Source organism: Synchiropus splendidus, chromosome 14 (assembly GCF_027744825.2).
Source record: "Synchiropus splendidus isolate RoL2022-P1 chromosome 14, RoL_Sspl_1.0, whole genome shotgun sequence".
In the NCBI taxonomy this organism is placed as follows: domain Eukaryota; kingdom Metazoa; phylum Chordata; class Actinopteri; order Syngnathiformes; family Callionymidae; genus Synchiropus; species Synchiropus splendidus.
The window spans coordinates 11,784,698-11,790,697 of NC_071347.1; the positions used below are offsets into that span (position 1 = coordinate 11,784,698).

Genomic DNA, 6,000 nt, shown 5'->3' on the forward strand with positions numbered 1-6,000 from the left:
ATGTTTATGAGATTACTTCAAGTGACGTTATCAGAGAAAAAAGTAGCGATCAATAGTTCAGAAATTATGGTAATCATCCAGCCCTACTTCCATGTCATCATTCACAGTAAACAACACTGTTTCGTGATGTTCAAGTTTGTGTGTAATTTAGGATTTTCAATGATCATCCAAACAAAAGACACTGCAATGCAGTGGTACCTCGGTTCTCGACCACAGTCCGTTCCAGACGGCCGTTCGAGAAGCGATTTGTTCAAAATCTGAATGGATTTTTCCCATTACAATGAATGGAAAAAGAAATAATGCGCTCCAAGCTTCAAAACAGTCTTTTGTAGGAGTGAATGTAGAGTGTCTGCTGCAGGTGCGCTGTTCCTCTATGTGTGTGGCCGCTGCATGTGGGAGGGGTTGCTGAGTGAGTGACGTCTCTCCAGAAGTGAAGAGGTGCCCGGTGCGTGTCCAGCTCTGAATGTGCGCTTCTGTGCAGTTTGGCTGTGACAAAGTCATAAACCAAGTCACGCTCTGTCCCAGACTCGCCTCATCCCTGTCCCAGCTCCAGCCCACAACAGGACATCAAACCCTGGAGTGAGCGCTCCAGCCTCGGAGGTGTGGAGGAGCACCTCCCCTGTGACACTCTACCACGGTCCAGTGTGGAGACAGGAAAGGTTTTACACCCCAATGTGAAGAAAAAACAGCCAGTAAATGTAGCTAACGGGACACGTCTGCATACAGAGGCTGCGTATGCAGACACAATAACAAAGTGCGTCGTGGCGTTCGAGTTCAGGATTTTTGTTCGAAATCTGAAGCAAAAAAATCTCAAAATTTTTGTTCAAACTCCAATTTGTTCGAATTCCTGGACGTTCGAAAACCGAGCTACCACTGTAGTTCTTGGCAAAATTACTTACTGTCTTTCATTCATGCACCACTTAGCATCATTAGCTCCTTTGGTTGCTTGAAAACTAAGAACTTGGCCACGTAAAGCATTTCACTATGATGAAAAAATACCAGCATCAGTGAATGACAGTAGTCAGTAGTCGACATGATTATCACAATCTGAATGAGAGAAATGAATGTTGTTTTAGCCCCACAACTATTGTGAGAGCTGGTGGGGTGAGTGGTCCTTCCCCTCTTGTAGCACATAATAGGAACGTTCATGAAAGGTTCAGAGCAGCACGCAGAGCTTTCTGCGTGAGGCCGAAAACTGAGGAAGCAAACACAAACTGATGCTTACATTGCTGCTTTTGTTTACCGCTGGAAAGAATTGACCAGTGTCTCCCAGAGGCAAAACCCTCTCCACAATGCTCATGATTGTTGAGTTTAGAAAATGAGATTCACACAACAACACAGCAGCAGACAGCAACCTCTGATGCTGGTTTCATTATGAAAACCACAAGCTCAGCAAAAAGACAAATATGATCACAAGCAAACTCAAACAGCCTTTACAAATGCAGCCGGTGGTTGAAGATGGAGGGTTGTAATCTACAGCATGGAATGGAAATGTGGTACACCAAAAAATATATAAATAAATAAATAAAACTTCTGAGGGAAAAATGAGAGTGTTTTTAACGGTCCTGGGGTGCATTGACCACATGCCAGCAGGATGAAAGGAATGTGGGGTCAGACAGTACATGACCTCGCTCCACTCCCACTTCACCAGAATAGAATTGATCCACAGCGCACATATGATGTTTTTATATGGTCCCACTTGTATTCGAAGACATGTCTTTGAGGTGATTTTCTTTCACAATGTGTGCACTGTGATTCAACACATTCCTTGCGGTGGAAGAGTCAAGCACCAAATGAAAGATTTTAAAAAGTGAAGCATACAAACTCTCAATCTCTCTCCGGGGTAATTAATATTGTCAGTTATTTTAGCATTTAGCAAGCATCCGGAAACGTAGGAAATATATTCAAACACAAAATTACAGTCTACTTCAGTTGGAGGAACATTAAAACACAGGTCCAGGGGACCTGAGATCCAGGATATGGTCAGCCAAGAAGGGAGGTAAGTCACCTGGAAACTGCAGAAACCAGAAAAATCCACCAAAATACAAACACTTGATCTTTCAATCAGTCATTTCAATCTGGGATGAATGCCATCTTTACTTTTGCATAAAGCGAAAACAGCTTTAAAACCCAAATACGAGGCCCAATGAAGTGGATCCAAGTGTGAATGGGCTTCAGCACATCTGGAATATTCGTCAACGAACAGGATGAACCACAATCATTCATTCACTCTCAATCAGCGCCTGGCTTCACGTGACCGCCCCAACACAAGCTCAGAGGAAATTGGATTCAGAAATAGAAACATATTTCCTTGGCGGAAAACACTATTCGATCAGAATTTAAATCAACTTCAGGAAACCCGAGAAGTCAGGAAACTAGTAGAAGAGTGATGGGTCCTCCATGTATCATTCACCTGCTGCATTTAAACATGAAGTCATTCCATAAATATCATGTTTAGCAGCTAAAAAAAAACCTTCATAGAACGTATTCTATTGTTGCCTTTTTCTTTTGTTTTCATTCTGTCAGTAGACACAGAGAAAGTGCTAGCTTCTGACTCTGTGTTTAGTAAGTGCATGATAAATATTTTTGACTTAAACATGAAAAAAACGTTTTTTTTCGATAAACTGACTTCCTTTCCTAAAATAAAAACTTTCAATAATACAGTCGAATTGGCAGTTCAATTTTACTGGCGTTTACCGACAGAATTCTAATCGACGCTAGGCTAAACTGAGACGGTTATTGATTTATTAAGCAATAAAACTATCCACACAACTTAGGAGCAAACTCCGTACTAAAAGGACATAAGTATGATCCGTTTTGGTGATAAACTTTATGGATTACGCAACTACAGTAAGGACGATTACATCACCTCTTATTAAATGTTAATAAATTCATAAATACTTCTCGGATATTTCATATTAGCCTCATTTAGCTCAACAGCTAAACACACAAACTTTGCCCCATTAAACGACTAACGACTCCGGTGTTGATATCATTTCAACAGCGTTGGAAATAAAGATATTTTGTCGTAGTTAAATGACGTCAGTGGAGGAGCTACCATTGTAATTACGCTACTCGGACACCAACAAAACATATACTCACTTATTCAGATGTTTCTCTGTTTGTCTTGTCTTCACCAAGAAGTGCACCGCATCGACGAAGAACTTCGACTTGAACTTCTCTTGTCGTGGAGGTCTGTTTTCCGGGTGTTCCGCTCCAAAATCGCCAGTAATCCTGAAGGAACTCCCCTGTCGCACCTTCTCGCTGACAGCCGTCAGTCACCGCCGCTGTGCCGGGTGCAGATTTGGGGACTAACCGAGAGGGGACGGAGGAAAACAAAGTTTTGGGAACAGAGGGAGGTTCTTACTGACTCCTACAGGCGCGACTGGACATTTACGAGTCCTGGAGAGGTTCATTAAAGTGGATTTACTTCCAACACTCGTAGGTCCTTGAAAAATAGCACCATAAAAAGGAAGTATAATAATATATGATCGTTTCAACACTTAAAGTAAAATGGGAAAAGTGCATGTTTATTACGTATGAGACATCTTTGTTTACATCAGGCACATTTATTTTGCATAAAGTGATTTAAACCCTGACAGACAGAGCCAAATAACCATTTAAAAAATAGGTTGATGTTCAGCAAAGCTGATTCCAGAGCCATAAAATCACCATAAAAAAGCATGTTTCTAGTGAGTTATAACATTAGCTATAATATTATAACCACTTGGACTGTGTGGACTGATATTCACAATCTGCAGTAGTCAGTACCTGACCAAGGCATGTGTGTCAATTTGGGCGCAGATTCCTCACCACTGAGGCCACACTGTAAACACTGTGTTTTACAGGATTTATTTTTAATACTGTTTGTGTTCAAACCATTCTCCACCCCTCCCCCCTTTTTTTTCCCAATTGGTAATGCTCACCGATAAGTTATCGGCGTCCGGCTGACTTCCTGCTATAGTGAGTAAAAGGCAGCCATATTCTTTTTCTTTGTTGTTGTGGTGGACGTATGACTAGAAATATGTGCAGAGAAACAAGAGAAAATGTTTTGCGCACCAAGTTTCATGTATGTAGAGACCTCAGACCACTTGGTCAGGTAGTGTCTTGCCCTGTAGTTCCCATCACTGTAGTTTGACGCGGAGGAGAGACAAAATCCAGTAATCCATATCTTACAGTATGACCAAGAAGACCGCCAAATCTTATGTACCGTAAGTGCAAATTTAATTTCTTTCGAACAGATACACAGCTAGCTCACTTTAATTTGGAATAGCGCATTAACCTTGTCAGCTTAAATGCCAAAGAGGCGTCGACTGGCTAAATTATATGAACACTGCGCTCTGTTCACGCTCGTGTGCGTACAATATTACGGCTCAGAATCCCCGATCAAATTTAGTTTTCCGGCTCACATGTCCGCAGGATTACATGCTCCTGCTTCTCATCACTGTAATCAGTAACAGAGATGAAGGCGAGTGCTGTGTCTCCTGGTTTTTTATGCTACTGCGTGGACCGACCGTCACATTGGCCTCATAAATTCAACCTTCAGATTTGATTTGTTTTTTAATGAAAAACATCAGTAAACTGCATGCTCAGCCTCCAGTATGCAGCGAGGCCGTGCTCCTCAGGTCGTCAATCTTTGTGTTTGTGTAGTTCTCTGCTGTGATCACAATTCAGCGATTAACCTCAGATACAGTAAGTGAGACAAATCTGAGTGGTTTCATAACTCCCTGAATGAAGATGCATGAGTGGTGTCATGAAAGACGTTTTCAGTGGGACATCAGAGTTCAAAAGGGGAGGGGGGCGAATGTAGCAGTTTGAGAAACGATGTTCAATTTTTGGTTGTTTTTTGTTTTTTTTCATCAAGGCCAGATGAAAAACAGGTACTATTATCATGTTTGATTATGAACTACAAACTCGCAGGGAAATTATAAAATCAATTTAAAAAAAAAGTAAAATATGTTTTTAAAAAAATCTGAATTTACTAGTTCATGAGGCTGTGTCCAAATTTTCAGGTGGCGCTCCTGGTTTTAAAATGATGTGAGGTTTCATTCAAGTTGTCCAAAGATTATACAGCAGACAGTGCCATCTAGTGGCCTCTGAAAATTAGGTCACTGTTTCATGAACCCATCACTAGAATTTACATTTGAATGTGTATATACATTTTGAATTTGAAAATATTAAATGTAGGTCTGGTCTATTACTATCTCTACCACATGTAGAATAATGTTTCTGCATGTCCAACAATGTATAGGGATGCATGAGGCCTCTGGTTTTAACGCCAAAAATGAACAGCAAAATTAATTTATTTTTGGAACAGATTGATTTGCTGATGTTTTGATGCCATTTAAGTTCAGCTGGAACTCAGTCGATCATTCAAGCAGCTAATTGTAATTCTATAATCCTATTGACCGACCATGTCACCCATGTGAGTGATATTCAACCAAACAGCAAGTCAGACAATAATCCATCAGGGACAACAAGACAGACACAGTTGCAAAAGTACCTGTACATCTAGATTAGACTACTAACTGCACCGCAGTGGGGAGCAAAGGAATGATTCTGTCTCATCAGTGCAAAATAATCTGTAGAGAGCAGCAGAGTGCTGCACCCTGGTTAACCACTTAATAAGATGCTCAGTGGAAACCTGGAGAAAATCCAGAGCTGTGCCAATTACACCCACCATTCTGAATGTACAGCCAGATGCACATGATGCCTTCGGTCTCGCCTAGCAAGGCGAGAAGATTCAGGAATATAGGCAAAGAAATCATTTGAAAAATATGGCAAGAAGATGGTCTGATGTGCTGGTGAGGCTGAGCTTTATATGGTTAGGATGTAATGGCTGACCAGGCGAGGCGAACCAGGTGATGGGGGTGGAGACAGTCAGAGGTGGCAAAGATAAACAGGAAGCTAGGGGCAATCTAACTGAATATATAGGTAGGATGCTAGGGTGACAAGAAAACCAATGCATTTTGTCTCAAACAATTTGGCACTTTGTGTGGC

General features: G+C 41.3%; 1 protein-coding gene across 1 annotated transcript in view; it reads right to left on the reverse strand.

Annotated features, from left to right (window-relative positions):
• The window catches only part of tspan9a (tetraspanin 9a), a 238,323-nt gene extending 234,990 nt beyond the window's left edge, over window positions 1-3,333 (reverse strand). Inside the window, exon 1 of the mRNA XM_053884524.1 lies at window positions 3,103-3,333. The gene's annotated coding sequence lies outside the window, so the exon portion shown is untranslated. The remainder of the gene's footprint in view (window positions 1-3,102) is intronic.
• Between the last annotated feature and the right edge of the window lie 2,667 nt (window positions 3,334-6,000).